General features: G+C 34.2%; 1 protein-coding gene across 2 annotated transcripts in view; it reads left to right on the top strand.

The window, feature by feature from the left end:
* Positions 1–1,172: 1,172 nt before the first annotated feature.
* The window catches only part of TRIQK (triple QxxK/R motif containing), a 92,869-nt gene continuing 78,215 nt past the window's right edge, over positions 1,173–15,826 (top strand). Inside the window, exons 1-3 of one of the 2 annotated variants that reach the window (XM_082858527.1) lie at positions 1,173–1,282; positions 2,267–2,445; positions 15,724–15,772. The gene's annotated coding sequence lies outside the window, so the exon portion shown is untranslated. The remainder of the gene's footprint in view (positions 1,283–2,266; positions 2,446–15,723; positions 15,773–15,826) is intronic. The other variant, XM_082858526.1, reaches the window with a different exon arrangement.

Below are 15,826 nucleotides of genomic sequence, written 5' to 3'. Positions count from 1 at the left end.
TTTTAATTGAATCTCAAAGCACTTATCCAGAGGCATTGTTTTTGTTTGTTTGTTTTTATTTTCTTTCTTACTACCTTATCTGACAAGACAAACACTTCTGGGTATTGGTATAATATAGAACAAAAAAGGATTTTATTATTTTAAAGCTGCACACATGCAAATCTGGTCAAGAGTATTAGTCTCATTTAACTCTACCTTTATTTCTGGAAGAGGAACTGGAGACCAACAAAGGATTTAGAAGGACAGAAAATAAAAGTACATTTTTAGACTCAATTCCTGGCCCTGGTATCTTGGGAGATTTCAGAGAATCTTCCAGTTAGTCTGTTTATACTTGTCCAGTTCTTTTGCATGCTATTTCCTTTCTCAAGGTTTTCTTTTGTTTGTTCGTTTGTTTTGAAAGATTTGATGGGCTGTCCTAGAAAAAGTGACTTATATTTCAGCAAAAGAAAAATTATATTGGAAGTCACATGATTTTTTTTAAAGAAATTTGAGTTCAATTTATCACAGTATAAAAATAATGACTGCAGGCACTTTTTCATGTGTTGAACGACTGAATAAACGTCACTCACAGCCTCAGTTTCTTTGTTCTTAAGCTGTGGATAATAACATCTCACAATGGGTGTTTTGACGATTATATAAGATAAATCATTCAATTGTCAGATGCTTTGCAAATAATAACTAATAACAATATTTCATTCCAATTTTGTAGGTGTGAAGACTGGGTACCTGGACATATCTCCAAATCTTAGTTGTTGGTCAGATTTCAGGAATCACCTTTCCTAAACTGATTAATCTGTTAAAAGCTTGAATCTGCAAACAACATCGTTTTCAGACAGTTCATTCTTCCATCCAAGGATGCCCCCCCAGAGTGTGGATGGGGATGTGTGTATGTGTGTTACGTGAGAAAAATTCAATAATCAAAAGAACGTATTTCTGTGCTTTATATTGAAAAACAAGTCGCAGTCCTTATTTTCAGTTTCCACGGTCACTTTGTGAGACAGGTATCAGAGCCTGGGAATCGCGTCAAAAGGAAATGCCACAGGTTCCGCGCATTTCCTTCCAGGACCCGCGCAGAGGCGGGAGAGAGAATGACCAATCGGAGCGCAAGTTTAGGCTACTCCCGCCCCTTTCCGTCGAGCCCCGCCTCTTTTCCGTACCGCCCTCTAGGAGTAGGGGTGTGCAGCAGGCTCGTCCCGCCCCCTCCTCTGAGTGACAGGACCGTGGACAGCAACATTTCCAGCCGGACAGATAGTTTGTTGGCCCTTGCGTTGGCTGAGCTAAGGTGTGTGTGTCCCGCGAGGGCGAGGGGATTGGGGAGGCCCTGCCCGGGAAGCTCGGGGTCGGGGAGTGAAAGCAGGCGCACCTCCTTAGTGGGCCCCCAATGCGTTTAGGAGACGTTCGATCCGCCCCTGGGAGCGGCACTTGGGCGGGCTGGGCGGAGGGGGGGCTCTGGAAGAGGACTAACCCAGAGCCCGGGAAACCCAGTAGGTACGGTAATGACTTAAGGACCCTTCCCAGAGAGCAGGGAGATCGCGGTGGGGGTGGGGATGGCGGGCGCGGGATTAGTGCGGTGGGTGGGCGTGGCCGCCGTGGTTGCTAAGGAACGCGCGGTTCCCGCCCTGCCAGCGTGTCTGGCGCTGGCTGCTGGGCCCTAGAACCGTAGCCCCACCCACATCCCAAGGCCTTCCACTAGGGTAGGGGCTGGCTCCCGTGTGCTGTCAGTTAATTCGCGTCTGTTAATTTCACTGTCCTGATCTCTGCGTCTATAGTTCCCGCTCAGGCCTCCCTCTCTCTTGTTACTCTTCTCAACATTTTTTCTCACCTCCCCTTCTAAAACGAACAAGTATCTGCAGACCAAAACATGTGCAGAGAAGGGCTTCAGGCAGCCTGAGGTGGCTTTATTGCCAGGATGGTGGGGCGGGATGGGTCTTTTCCTGGTGTTTGGTGAATCCCTGAACCCACGTGGTGTCCATGTGGATGACTAGGAAAAGGGAGATAGAAGATCTGATTTCTTCCACCTGGAATTCTTTTTAATCGGTGCTGCTGTTTGAGCTCAATGACCTTCTCAGGAAGTTGAGGCAGTTCATTATTGGACATGCCCTAATATATGATCTCCCTTTCGGACCCTATTATGGAGAAGGGTGGTACTAACCCTATAAAGCCCTCTTTTGCGTCACTGTCCCATATTTAATGATTACAGCAGAACAAACATTCCAGAGAGAAAATACAAAGGAGCTAAGAGTCTGCTTTTACTTCCTTCTGCTAGGTTTACTGTATAAATCCCCAAGAAGGAAGCTTGTACTACTTGTTACCACTGGGAAGAAGACTGGCCTAAAAGTCAGGAATGTAGCAGAGTTTGGAAATATTTGCCCTTGGGCAGTAACCCTCATAACTGTTTTCTCATCTGGAAAGTGGAGATACTTATGTGCCCTTTATTTCTAAAAAGTAAGGAGGAATAATTGGTTGTGAAAGTGTTATTAAAGTAATGATCTACACGAATGTAAACTGTTATTGATTACACTTTTAATCTATCTTTTTGTCTCTATGATCTCTGTTATTGATTCTGTATTAGTTCTTGTTAGTACCTGAAATGTCTTGCATGATATATATTTTTTTCCATTGACATCACTAGATTTTTCTCAAGTATATTCATAGCCTGAAAGAATTGGTAAAGAGTACTTTCTAATTCAACGATGAGTGACCTTTTTGGTGTCATATATCATTGTAAGAAGCCAAGGGAAGCTATTGATTCTCCCCTTAGAAAAAAACACAATTACAAGCATAAGTGGACCTTGGATAAAGAACACCTGTTTTTGATCAACTTCTTGAGGGTTAAGGAAATTACTCTCCCACCTTACCTCACTCCAAAGACTGAGTAATTTATATCCAAAACTGCTTGGCTGGGAGCAGAATTGGGTCTCTTTCCTTTCTTACACAGTGCATCTCACTGTAGCTTACCTTAGTTCATGGTCTTCAGTGAATCCTTTTTCTTTTCTTTTCTGTTTTTAGTGTTTAACAAACATGAGCTACCAATGATCAATAAACTGGTGCTGTCTTTCAAAAACATGTAAATTGTATTTTATTCCAGATGCCCTTTGATCATCCTCTTAAAGAATATTCTTATATTTAAGCAAGTAAAAGATAAATTATTGTCAAATATTTTGGCAAAATGTAAAATTTTATTTTTGTAATTCTCTCTTCTATGAAAGTCCATTTTGGACAAAGAAAAACTGATTACTTTTAGTGTATGCTACTAGAATTATTTAATTTAAATGAATCATCTTTTATAACATTATAATTTCCCGTGTCTAAAAAATATTGTGTTTGACTCCACTTTGGCTCTTTTCCTGTTTTCTGTATTAAAATGGAAGGCTAGAAATAGAGATATTTTGTTTGTTAATGTACCTTTATCTAGCTTTATCAGTAAAAGTGGGCATCAGTAGTAGATACTATCATTAGACAGAGAAAACAATGAAAAGGAAAAATATATAGCTTTTGTAATAAACATAAGAGTATTTAGGAGCACTGATTGTTTAGCACTTATAATTTTATTCGAACTGTTTAATATTTATTCCTTTGTTTACTCAACTCACTTCATTTCTAGTGGAGAAACTAGAATAAAGACAAACTGATTATAGCAAGAATTCTAATGGAATTAAAGTTTTAGGGCTTCAATAAATAATAGCTCTTCTCTCGAATTTGTAAACAGACAGGTGGAGTTGGCAAGATCTGCTTCCTTACTACAGAGCTGATTGGACATAGTGCTTTCAGTGGGAGACCAAAAATGAGTACTAGAACTTCCTTCCCCTTTTTAGCTTCACTCCCTTTCTCAGAACCTAGACTTTAGTCCAGTGAGAGAAAATTTCAGTTTAAAGAACAGATGCACTTACTCAGAATTGCTGGTCTGTATGATCCAGGGCAGAGAGGGAAGAGAAAGAAGATAAACCCCTAGTGTTTACAGGTTTATAACAGGTTATCTCTACCCATTGGAATAATATGGGCCAAAGGATTTCAGCTACGGATCATGTAACTCCCCTGTTGGGAAGCTGTGAATACAGAGTGGGATCTGAGGCCAGGACTGTTAATCTAGTGCTCTGGTTTTTCATCCTGGAGTGTACCTCTGGGCCGTTTGAAATATGTGGAGGTGTTATTAAATTATTATGATATCTTTAAAAGCTACTGGCTTTTAGGGCCCTGACATTTAAGGATGCTGAATATTGTATAATGTAGAGGTCCACCAGCTCAATGAAAGCTTTCCTTCCCCTACTCCAATGCCAAAATCATCTCCAGACTATTCCAGTGGAAGTTCCTCCATATAGAAACATGAAACTAGGCCAAATTTCACCCTAGTCTTTGTTCATATGTGCCATGTTTTTTCTTTCTTTTTCTTTTTTTTTAACTGAAGTGTAGTTGATTTACAATATTGTATTAGTTTTAGGTTTACAGGAGTGATTCAAAATTTTTATAGATTATACTCCACTTAATGTTATTATAAAATATTAGCTATATTTCCTGTGCTGTACAATATATCCTTGTGGCATATTTATTTTATACATAGTAGTTTATACCACTTAGTCCTCTATCCCTATCATGCCCCTACCTCTTCCAATCTCCCCACTGGTAACCACTAGTTTGTTCTCTGTGAATCTGTTTCTGTTTCATTATATTCATTTGTTTGTTTTATTTTTTTGACTCCACATGTAAGTGGTAATTTACAGTATTTGTCTTTCTCTGTCTGACTTATTTCACTAAACATAATACCCTCTAGGCCCATTCATGTTGTCACAAATGGAAAGATTTCATTCTTTTTATGGCTGAGTAATATTCCATTGTATATATACACACCACATCTTCTTTATCCATTCATCTATTGAGTATCTACCATGTTTTTGATATCAATAGATTTGACTCTAAATGTGAAGGTCTTAATAAAAACACTGCTTAGAATGTAGTTATTTTTTGGTATTCTCTCAGAATGACTAAAATTACATTAATGGAAAATAGCAATACATAGTTCATCATATTTAATATCCTTAAGACTGAATATATCCTTACTGAACATATAAGAATCATAGGCTCCTAGAGCTAAATTTTTTTCACCCCTATTATATACATTTAATTCTTTCTTATATGGTACAAGTGTTAAGTATCTTTGCAACAATATAGTGAGTAGGTATATATTTTCATCAAAAAGAAAAGATGACTTCTTAGCTTACTTTTTAGTTTTGAAATGTTAACAATAGAAAGATAAATACTCTGTACTCAGTGGTTTAACAAACTCTGTTGTGTTGAATCAGAAGGTGGAGACAGTTCTGTAAATGAGAGGATCTTTTCAATTTCATGGTTTTCAAGCCATTAAACATGGAGAATGAAGCAGGAATAAAGTAGCTTAGTTCTTCTATAGTAGTATTATGTAGGACAAAGTGCAAAAACAGCAGACCAATTAGATTGAACAACTTAAAATTTTGGGGAAGATGAAGGGAAGATAGTTTAATACAAAAAGCATTTTTTACATACTTTGAATTTTAAAATATTCAAATATTGCAAGATATAGAATAAGAAATTATATGGATACCTGTGACAAAATCCTAATTGTAGATTACAGTTTATAACCTACACCAGCTAGAAAGTGCACTGGACTGAAAGTTTTAGACTTGGCTCCAGCAATAGATATATCATTTGTTGGGTTTTATAATGTCTCCAGGCATCAAGTTCCTTACTTGTGAATAGAAAGAGTTGAAGATTTATTGTTTTCTACCAGTTTTTTCTGAAGAATATGCTTGAGTATCATGAAAATTCTCATTATTCACAGCGATTCACTTATAGCAGTTTATAGCACTGAAACTTTCTGGGCAGGAGTGTATTAGATATTTTTTAAGTATAATTTTAAAAAGAATATCCCAGTTCCTGATTTCATTTTGTCTGTTCATAGAGTTCTATTCTCTGTCTCTTCTCCTTCCCTCAACATCCCCCTCACCCTCCACACATGCACACACTTGGAAAACACTGGGCTATGTAGAAATGATCTATACAGGCTCTTTCAATGCCAGGACTTTCTGGATAAATTCAGCATTTGAAATGAATAAAGTGGAACAAAAAATTCCCACAAAACCAGGGAAAAGGAAATTGGCAGAATACTCATAGGCATACCTGTGAAAATCTGAGAAGAATTTTAAGCTAAGGAAGAATATTTGAAGGAATTTTTTGATATCTAACACATGCAAGAATGCATAGCCTCTATGGATAGGAGAACTTCATATAAAAAGAGCAACAATTAAGTGACACTAGGAAGAGAATAAGATAAAACAAAAAGAGGACAAAAAAACTGAAAAATGTGAGAACTGTATTAGTTTTATATTCATGCTGTATAATTTCTGTATTTCAAAGTCTGATATAGGTTTTACTGGGCTGAAATCAAGGTATTGGCAGGGATGCATTCCTTTCTGGGGGCTCTGGGAGAGACTGTTTCCTTGCCTTTTCCAGCTTCTGGAGGCTACCCACATTCTTTGGTTTATGGCTCCCGTCCTCCATCTTCAAAGCCAGCAACATTGCATCTCTCTGACTATTCTTTTGTAGTCAAATACATTATGACCACAACTAGGAAAACTTAACAACATTTAAAGACTCAGCTGGATAATCCAGGAGGTTCTTCATTTAATCACATGTGCAAAGTTCCTTTTGCAATGTAAGGTAACATATTCACAAGTTCTAAGAATTAGGACTTGGACATCTTTGAGGAGGGACATTTCTGCCTATCACAATAACATATTAAAAGTTCATATTTGAGGCAGTAAAGAGCAGATCTGATGTTACGGTAGAAAATCTAATGTGTGGAGAATAGACTTGAAAAAATGTCCTAGCTGAAATACTGAATGCATGAAAAGAGAGAAAGATGAAGTCCATTATATGAACATTTGGAATTTCTGAAGGAGAGATTAGAAAATAGCTAATTGTTCCTAAACAAGAGAACAGAACATTTGAAAAAAAGTAACAAACAAAGAGATAACAGGAAATAAAAGTTTTATTAACTAAAAAATGACCAATGTATGCAGAAAGGATATTTCTTATATGAGATGTAACAACTCAGAGACACAATATCAAAATTTTTTTCAAATTATAATGATAAAGGGAAAAAATTTTTCATATGTATAGAAAGAGAGAGAAAAAATTGCATATTATTATCAGGAAACAAAAATTAAGCTGGTCTCAGACTTCTTTTCTGTAGTATTAAATACGAGATGACAACAGAGCAACATTTTTAGAGTTTAAAACAAAATTCCATGCAATCTGTCTTGTTCACACACAGCAACAGAAAACCACTCTTAAGTATATAAAGAACTCTAAACTACATACTTTTTGCTTTGGGGGGAAAAAGGACAATAATTTATAAGAAGCTGATACAATATAAATACAGAAGTGATGGTATATTAAAAAACAAACAAAACTGATGATATATCTCAGAGCCCTAGAATATAGAGGTGGCTTTAATAATTACGTTAAGTCTAGTTAAAAATTCAAATGTAACAAAAAAAACTGCATGAGAAGATATATAATGTAAAAATTAATTCAGCAACAGCAACGTAAATTTAAATAAAACATTGTGATTTTTTGATTTATTTATGCCAGAAATGAAACCTGGTAATTCAAGAGTATGAATAGATTAAAAAATAAACCATAGCTCAGCAAACTATGACCTGGAACCCACCCACATCTGGCTTGTTTTTGTAGGACCCATGAACCAAGAATAGTTTTTATGTTTTTAAATGGTTGAAAAGAATCAAAACAATGATATTTTGCAATGTGAAAATTATATGAAATTCCAACTTTATTGTTTATAATTAAAGTTTTATTGGAACACAGCTACACTCATTTGTTTACATATTGTCTATAGCTGCTTTTGTGTTAAAACAGCAGTGTTGAGTAATTGCAACAGAGATGTAAATGTGGTGCTCTCGTAGCTTTGCATTGCTTCTCAGAGCACTACAAATCACAGTGACAAAATTGAGTTATAACTTAATTTTGTCTCTTGACCTGCAGAGCCTAAAATATTTATGATCTGGCCCTTTACAGAAAAACTTTGCAACTCCTAACCTAAACTATATATATGGACTTTAGTGTATAAGACTGAAACTTTCTTTTCAATTCACGGTACCCAGATTTACTCAGTTATTGCCCTTCAATGTTCTACTTACCCTAGCAACTCTTTGGTCTTATATGGACTTGGGTTAAAACCAAGAATCTATTATTCTTTATATTTAATAATCCAAATTTTCTCTTTTTCACCTCTGTGCTTTAGAAACAAAATTCATGTAAAGATTTTAGAATATCACTTCCAAAGACAAAAATCAGTTAATACTGCAATACTGTAAGAAGAAGTGACATTGAAACAAGGTTTTGAAGGATATTTGTTAATTTAAGGTAGTTAAGGCTGGGGCTAAGGTAACATGGAGAATAAGATTTGTAAAGCCACTAAGCTGTCAGTAGGGTCATGTGATTGGGAAATGTAAGAAATTCAGTAGCTGAAACAGAATTTGGAAAAAAAAAGTGGCTGGAGTTGAGGCAATAAGACCTGCTAGCCCAGGCCAAGAAGGCTATTATATGTCATGCAAAGCAATTCTCATCTTGTGGGCAATGAGGATCCATTTCAGATTTTTGAACTGTAGAGCAACATGATCAGATTAGTATTTAGAATAATTGTTCTTAAATTTTTCAAGTACAGCACTCCCTAAAATTCTTTAATGTTATGACTTATAACTTCATGAAGCAAAAGTTGCCTTGGGATATACCCATTTATGTTATATTTATAACAGTTTTTCCTCTGAGGGGGATATATAAACAATCCCCCAATTTCTTTTCTCCATTTTACAGATGTAAAGTCTATATCTCAGATAAATGATCTGAACACACTCTTCCTTGTAGAGGAAAGTGAGTGTGCTCTGTGATTAGACAGATTTGATTTTAAATCTCTACCCTTACCTTGTTAACTGCATGCTTGGAAAAGTCACCTAATCATTAGAAAACCCAGTTTTCCCAGTTGGGATTAATTGTACTTATCCCACAGGAATATTACGAGAATTTCTGATAATGCATTCACCATGCTTAACACAGTAAATGGAAACTGCTGATATTATTATTATTACTAATATTAATCATCATCATTATAAGGCTTCAATACCCATTATTCACATTTTCAAAACACAAAAGTTTTGAAAAATTATTTTTTTCTAAGTTTTCACAAACTAATTGGAGGCAAACCATCTTTGAAATGGCAAGGTACTACTTATATAGTATTTATTTTTCTAGTCAGTGTCAATATTGATAAGATTTTGCTGTGAAGTATTGATGTGCTGCCCCTATACTCCTCTAAGAGTGTCATGTAATTATGGTAGATATGGGACATATTACCTTTCTATAGTCTCCAAAACACATCTCACCCATTTTATTTTATTTTTATTTTATTATTTATTTATTTATTAGAATTTTTTTAAAAAAATTTTTAAAAATTAAAAAAATATTTAAAGTCTTTTAAAAAGACTTTAAAAGATCTGGACCATCCCTAAAGTCTTTATTGAATTTTTTACAATATTGCTTCTGTTTTACGTTTTGGTTTTTTGGCTGCGAAGCATGTGGGATCTTAGCTCCCTGACCAGGGATCGAACCCGCACCCCCTGCATTGGAAGGCAAAGTCTTAACCAGTGGATCACCAGGGAAGTCCCTCAAACATTTTAGATAAGGACTACAGATCTATATTATTGTGATTCTTTTATTTTAATAACAGCTTCATCGAGATATGATTCACAATCATAAAATTTATCATTTTAAAGTGTACAATTCAGTGAGTTTTAGCATATTCACAGAGTTGTGCAATCACTACTATCTAATTTTAGAATATTTTCATCACCTCAGAAAGTACTCACTATCAGTCACTCCCCATCTGTTCTGCTCTCACCCTCACCGTTAATCAAACTTTTTCTGTCTCTATAGATTTTCTCATTCTGAACATTTAATATAAAGAGAACAATAGGAATGATGCATTAATTGGACTTTTGTGAATGGCTTCTTTCACTTAGCATAATGTTTTCGAAGTTCATCCATGTTGTACCATGTATCAATATTTCATTACTTTTTATGTTGAAATAATATTCAATCATATGGTTATACCACATTTTGTTTATCTATTTATCATGGATTGTTTTCACTTTCTGGCTATAAGGATAATGCTGCTATTTACATTTGTGTACACATTTTAATGGGAACATACATTTTCATTTCTCTCACATATATACCTGGGAGTGGAATTACTGGGTCACATGGCCATTCTGTTTAGTTTTTTGAGGAACAACCAAACTGTTTTCCAAAATGGCTGCACCATTTTGCTTTCCCACAAACAATGTATGAAGGTTCTAGTTTCTCCACATCCACAGCAACACTTCTTATTATCTGTCTTTTGGTATAGCCATCCTAGTGGGTATGATTTGAATTGTGATTTTGATTTGAATTTCCCTAATAACTGATTATACTGGGTATCTTTTCATGTGCTTATTGGCAATTTGTATTTATTCTTTGAGGAAATATCTATTCCAATCCCTTGCACATTTTAAAATTGTTATTTGTGTTTTTACTGTTGTAAGCGTTCTTCATATATTGTCTGTATATGGCCCTTATCAGTTATACAATTTGCAAATATTTTCTCCCATTCTGTGGGTTGTCTTTTCATTTTCTTGATCATGTCTTTTGGAATACAAAAGTTGTTTTATTCTGATGAAGTCCGATTTACCTATCTTTTATTTTGTTGCTTGTGCTTTTCATGTTGTTTCTAAGAAACTATTGCCTAACACAAGGTCATGAAGTTTTACTTCTGTGTTTTCTTCCAAGCATTTTATAATTTCAGCCTTTACATTTAGGTCTATGACTTGGTTTGACTTAATTTTTGTGTATGGTATGAAGTAGGAGTTCAACTTTATTCTTTTGCAGCATCATTTTTTTTTAAAGACTATGCTTTCATATTGTGACTCTTGACCTGAATTATCTACATTATATTCAAATAGTCTAAAAATTGCAAGCTATTTTTTAATTGAAATACAGTACGTATGTATGTACAGTATGTATTGAATACATACAGTACAGTATGTATTGAAATACATTATGAAATGATCACCACAATAAGTCTAGTAACCATCTGTCCCCATACAAAAATATTATTGACTGTATTCCTTATGCTGTAACTTATTTATTGTATAACTGGAGTTTGTATCTCTTAATTCCCTTCACCTATTTCACCCACCTCCCCACCTCTCTCCCTTCTAGTAACCACCCATTTGTTCTTTGCATCTATGAGTCTCTTTTCATTTTGTTTTGTTTGTTTGTTTGTTTTCTTAGATTCTACATGTAAGTGAGATCATGCAGTATTGGTCTTTTTCTTCACCTGATTTATTTAACTCAACATAATACCCTCTTGATTCTTTTGCATATAGCTATCCAGTTTCCCCAACACCATTTATTGAAGAGGCTGTCTTTTCCCCATTACGTATTCTTACCTCTTTTACCTCTTTTGTCATAGATTTATTGATCGTATAAGTGTGCATTTCTTTCTGGACTCTGTTCTATTCCATTGATCTGTGTGTCTTTTTTTGTGCCAGTATCATACTGTTTTGATTACTGTAGTTTGTAGTGTAGTTTGAAATCAGGGAGGGTGATTACCTCCAGGTTTGTTCTTCTTTCTCAATATTGCTTTGACTATTCTGGGTCTTTTTGTTTTTCCATACAAATTTTAGAATTGCTCGTTCTAGTTTGGTAAAGAATCCTTTGGGGTTTGGTAGGAATTGCATTGACTCTGTTGATTGCCTTGAGTAGTATGGTCATTTCAACAATATTAATTATTTCAATCCGTGAGCACAGTATATTTTTCAATTGTTTGTGTGGCTTCAATTTCTTTCATCAATGTCTTATAGTTTTCTGAGTACAGGACTTTTACCACCTTGGTTAGATTTATTTCTCGGTATTTTATCCTTTTAAATGCAATTATAAATGGGATTCTTTTCTTAATTTCTCTTTTTGATAGTTCATTGGTAGTGTATAGCTATGCAACAGTTTTTGTATATTAACTTTATTGAATTCATTGGTGAGTTCTAGTAGTTTTGCGGTGGTGTCTTTAGGATTTTCTATGTATTTATATATGTATATAAATTATATAGTATATACATATTTTATATATATGTATTTTTTTTATATATATATTCATGTCATCTGTAAACAGGGACAGTTTTACTTCCTCCTTTCCAATTTGGATTTCTTTTATTTTTTTCTTTTCTCATTGCTGTGGCTATGACTTCTGATACTAGGTTGAATAAGAGTGACAAGAGTGGGCATCTTTATCTTGTTCCTGGTCTCAGAGTAAATGATTTCAGCTTTTCACCATTGAGTATAATGTTGGCCATAGGTTTGTTATACATGGCCTTTATTATGTTGAGGTGCATTCCCTCTATACCCATTTTTGTCGAGAGTTTTTATCACAAACAGATGTTGAATTTTGTCAAAAGCTTTTTCTACATCTATTGAGATGATCATTTTTTTTTTTAATTTGATAATGTAATGTATCACATTGATTGATTTGTGAGTATTGAATCATCTTGTGTCACTGCGATAAATCCCACTCGATCATGGTGTATGATTCTTTTAATGTATTGTTTGATTTGTTAATTTTTTGAGGATTTTTGCATATATGTTTATCAGTGGTGTCAGCCTGTAATTTTCTTTTTTGTGGTCTCTTTTTCTGGTTTTGGTATTCAGGGTGATGTTAGCCATGTAAGATGAGTTTGGAAGTGTTCCTTCCTCTTCAATTTTCCAAATAGTTTGAGAAGGATCAATGTTAACTCTTTAAATATTTGGTAGAATTCATCTATGAAGCCATCTGGGCCTGGACTTTGTTAAGAATACTTTTTTTTATTACTGATTGAATTTATTAATTAATGATTGAGTAAATTAATATTAATTTATTTATTAATGACTGAATTTCATTACTTGTAATTGGGGTCTTCATATTCGGTTGGCCAAAAAGTTCATTCGGGTTTTTCCATTACATCTTGCAGAAAAAGATGTATGTTTTCCCATACGTCTTACAGAAAAACCCAAACGAACTTTTTGGCCAACCCAATATTTTCTAAATTCTTCCTGATCAAGTCTTGGGAGATTGTACATTTCTAGAAATTTATTCATTTCTTCTAGGTTGGCACATAATTGGTTGTAGTAATCTCTTATGAGCCTTTGTATTTCTGTGGTGTCAGTTGTAACATCTCCTTTTTCATTTTTCATTTTATTTATTTGGGCCCTCTCTGTTTTCCTTGATGAGTCTGTCTAATGGTTCATCCATTTCGTTGATCTTTTCAAAAAACCAACCCTTAGTTTTATTGAACTTTTCTCTCTCTCCCTCTTTTTTTTTTGTTAAGTCTCTGTTTTATTTATGTCTGCTCTGATCTTTGTTATTTCTTTCCTTCTACTAACTTTGGATTTTCTTAGTTCTTTATTTTCTATCACTTTAGGTGCAAGACCAGATTGTTTCTTTCAGATTTTTTTGTTTCCTGAGGTAGGCTTGTATCACTGTCAACTTCCATCTTAGAACTACTTTTTCTGCATCCCACAGATTTTGGATTGCTGTGTTTCCATTTTTGTTTGTTTTCAAGTATTTTTTTACTTCATGTGATTTCCTCTATTACTGATTGGTTTTTTAAGTAGCATATTGTTTAGCTTCCACCATGCTTGTGTTTTCTGTAGTATTTTTTTCTTGTAATTGATTTCTAGTCTCATAGCGTTTTGATGGAAAAAGATGCTTGATATGATTTTAGTCTTCTTAAATTTATGAAGACTTATTTTGTGGCCTAGGATGTGAACTATTATGGAGAATGACCCATGTGCACTTGAAAAAAAATGTGTATTCTACTGTTTGGGGATGGAATATTTTATATGTATCTATTAATTTCATCTGCTCTAATGTGTCATTTAAGACCAGTGTTTTTTTTACTGATTTTCTGTCTGAATGATCTGTCCTTTAATATAAGTGAGGTGTTAAAGTCTTCTACTACTGTATTACTGTAAGTTTCACCCTTCATAGTGGTTAATACTTGCTTTATTTATTTAGGTGCTCCCATATTGGGTGCATTTATATTTACAATTGTTATATCTTCCTGTTGGGTTGATCCCATTATCATTATGTCATATCATACTTTGTTTCTTATTACAGTTTTTGTTTTAAAATCAATTTGTCTATCAGTGCTACCTCAGTCTTTTTTGTTTCAATTTTCATAGAGTACTTTTTTTTCATTTCCTTACTTTCAGTCTCTGTGTGTCTTTAGAACTGTAATGACTCTTGTAGAAAGCATATGTATGAATCTTAATTTTTTAATCCATTCAGCTACTCTATGTCTTTTGATTGGAGCATTAAGTCCATTTAAATTTAAAGTAATTCTTGATATGCATGTACTTATTGTCATTTTGTTAATTGTTTTGGGGTTGTTTCTGTAGTTTGTTTTTTTTTTTCTCCTTTCTTCTTTTGCTTCCCTGTTGATTTGATGGCTATCTTAGTGTTATGTTTAGATTCCTTTCTCTTTTTTTGTGTCGGTATCTATTTTAGGTTTTTGATTTGTGGTTACCCTGTGGTTCATATATAACAACCTATATACATATATATACACATATGTATTGTGTATGTATGTGTGTGATTATTTTAAGTTGATGATCTCTTAAGTTTGAAGGCATTCTAACCGCCTTGTATTTTTATTCCCCCACCACCATGTTTAATGTTTTTGATATTATATTTTTGTTTTTGTGTCCCTTAACTATTTATTGTAGATATAGATGATTTTACTACTTTTGTCTTTTAATCTTCCTACTTTATAAGTGGCTGACTTACTGTATGTTTGCCTTTATCAGTGAGATTTTTTTTCCTTTCATAAGTTTCATATTTCTGGTTGTGGCCTTTTCTTTTCTGATTAAAGGAGTCCCTTTAATATATCTTTTAGAACTGGTTTGGTGGTGCTGAAGTCTTTTAGCTTTTGCTTGTCTGTAAAACTTTTGATCTCTCTATGAAATCCGAATGAAAGCCATGCCTGGTAGAGTATTTTTAGTTGTAGGTTTTTCCCTTTCATCATTTAAAATATATTGTGCCACTACCTTCTTGCCTTCAGAGTTTCTGCTAAAAGTCAGCTGATAGCCTTATGGGAGTTCCCTTATACATAACTTGCTGCTTTTAATAACCTTATGGGAGTTCCCTTATATATAACTTGTTGCTTTTAACTTGCTGCTTTTAATATCCTTTGTTATCATTAATTTTTGCTATTTTATTTATAAAGTGTCTTGGCATGAACCTTCTTGTGTTCATCTTGTTTTGGAATCTCTGTGCTTCCTGGACTTGGATGTCTGCTTCCTTCCCCAAGTTAGGGACTTTTCAGCTATTATTTCTTTAAATAAATTATCTGCTCTTTCTTCTCTTTATTCTGTGACTCCTATAATGTGAATGTCAGTTTGCTTGATGTTGTCCAAGAGATCTGTTAGACTATCCTAATTTTTTAATTTTTTTTTTTTTCTGTTCAGCTTGGGTAATTTCCAGTAGTCTATCTTCCAGATTGCTGATCTGTTCCTCTGTATCTAATCTACTATTGATTTCTTCTAGTAAATTTTTTTATTGCAGTTATTGTAATCTTTGCTCTGTTTCTTCTTTATATTTTCTAGCTCTTTGTTGAACTTCTCATTGTGTTCATCCATTCTCCTCCTGCATTTGGTGAGCATCTTTATAATCATTACCTTGAACTCTTTATTGGGTAGATTACTTATC

Source organism: Leucopleurus acutus (assembly GCF_964270905.1).
Source record: "Leucopleurus acutus genome assembly, chromosome: 17".
NCBI classification, from domain to species: Eukaryota; Metazoa; Chordata; class Mammalia; order Artiodactyla; family Delphinidae; genus Leucopleurus; species Leucopleurus acutus.
This window is presented reverse-complemented; position numbering and strand designations above follow the sequence as displayed.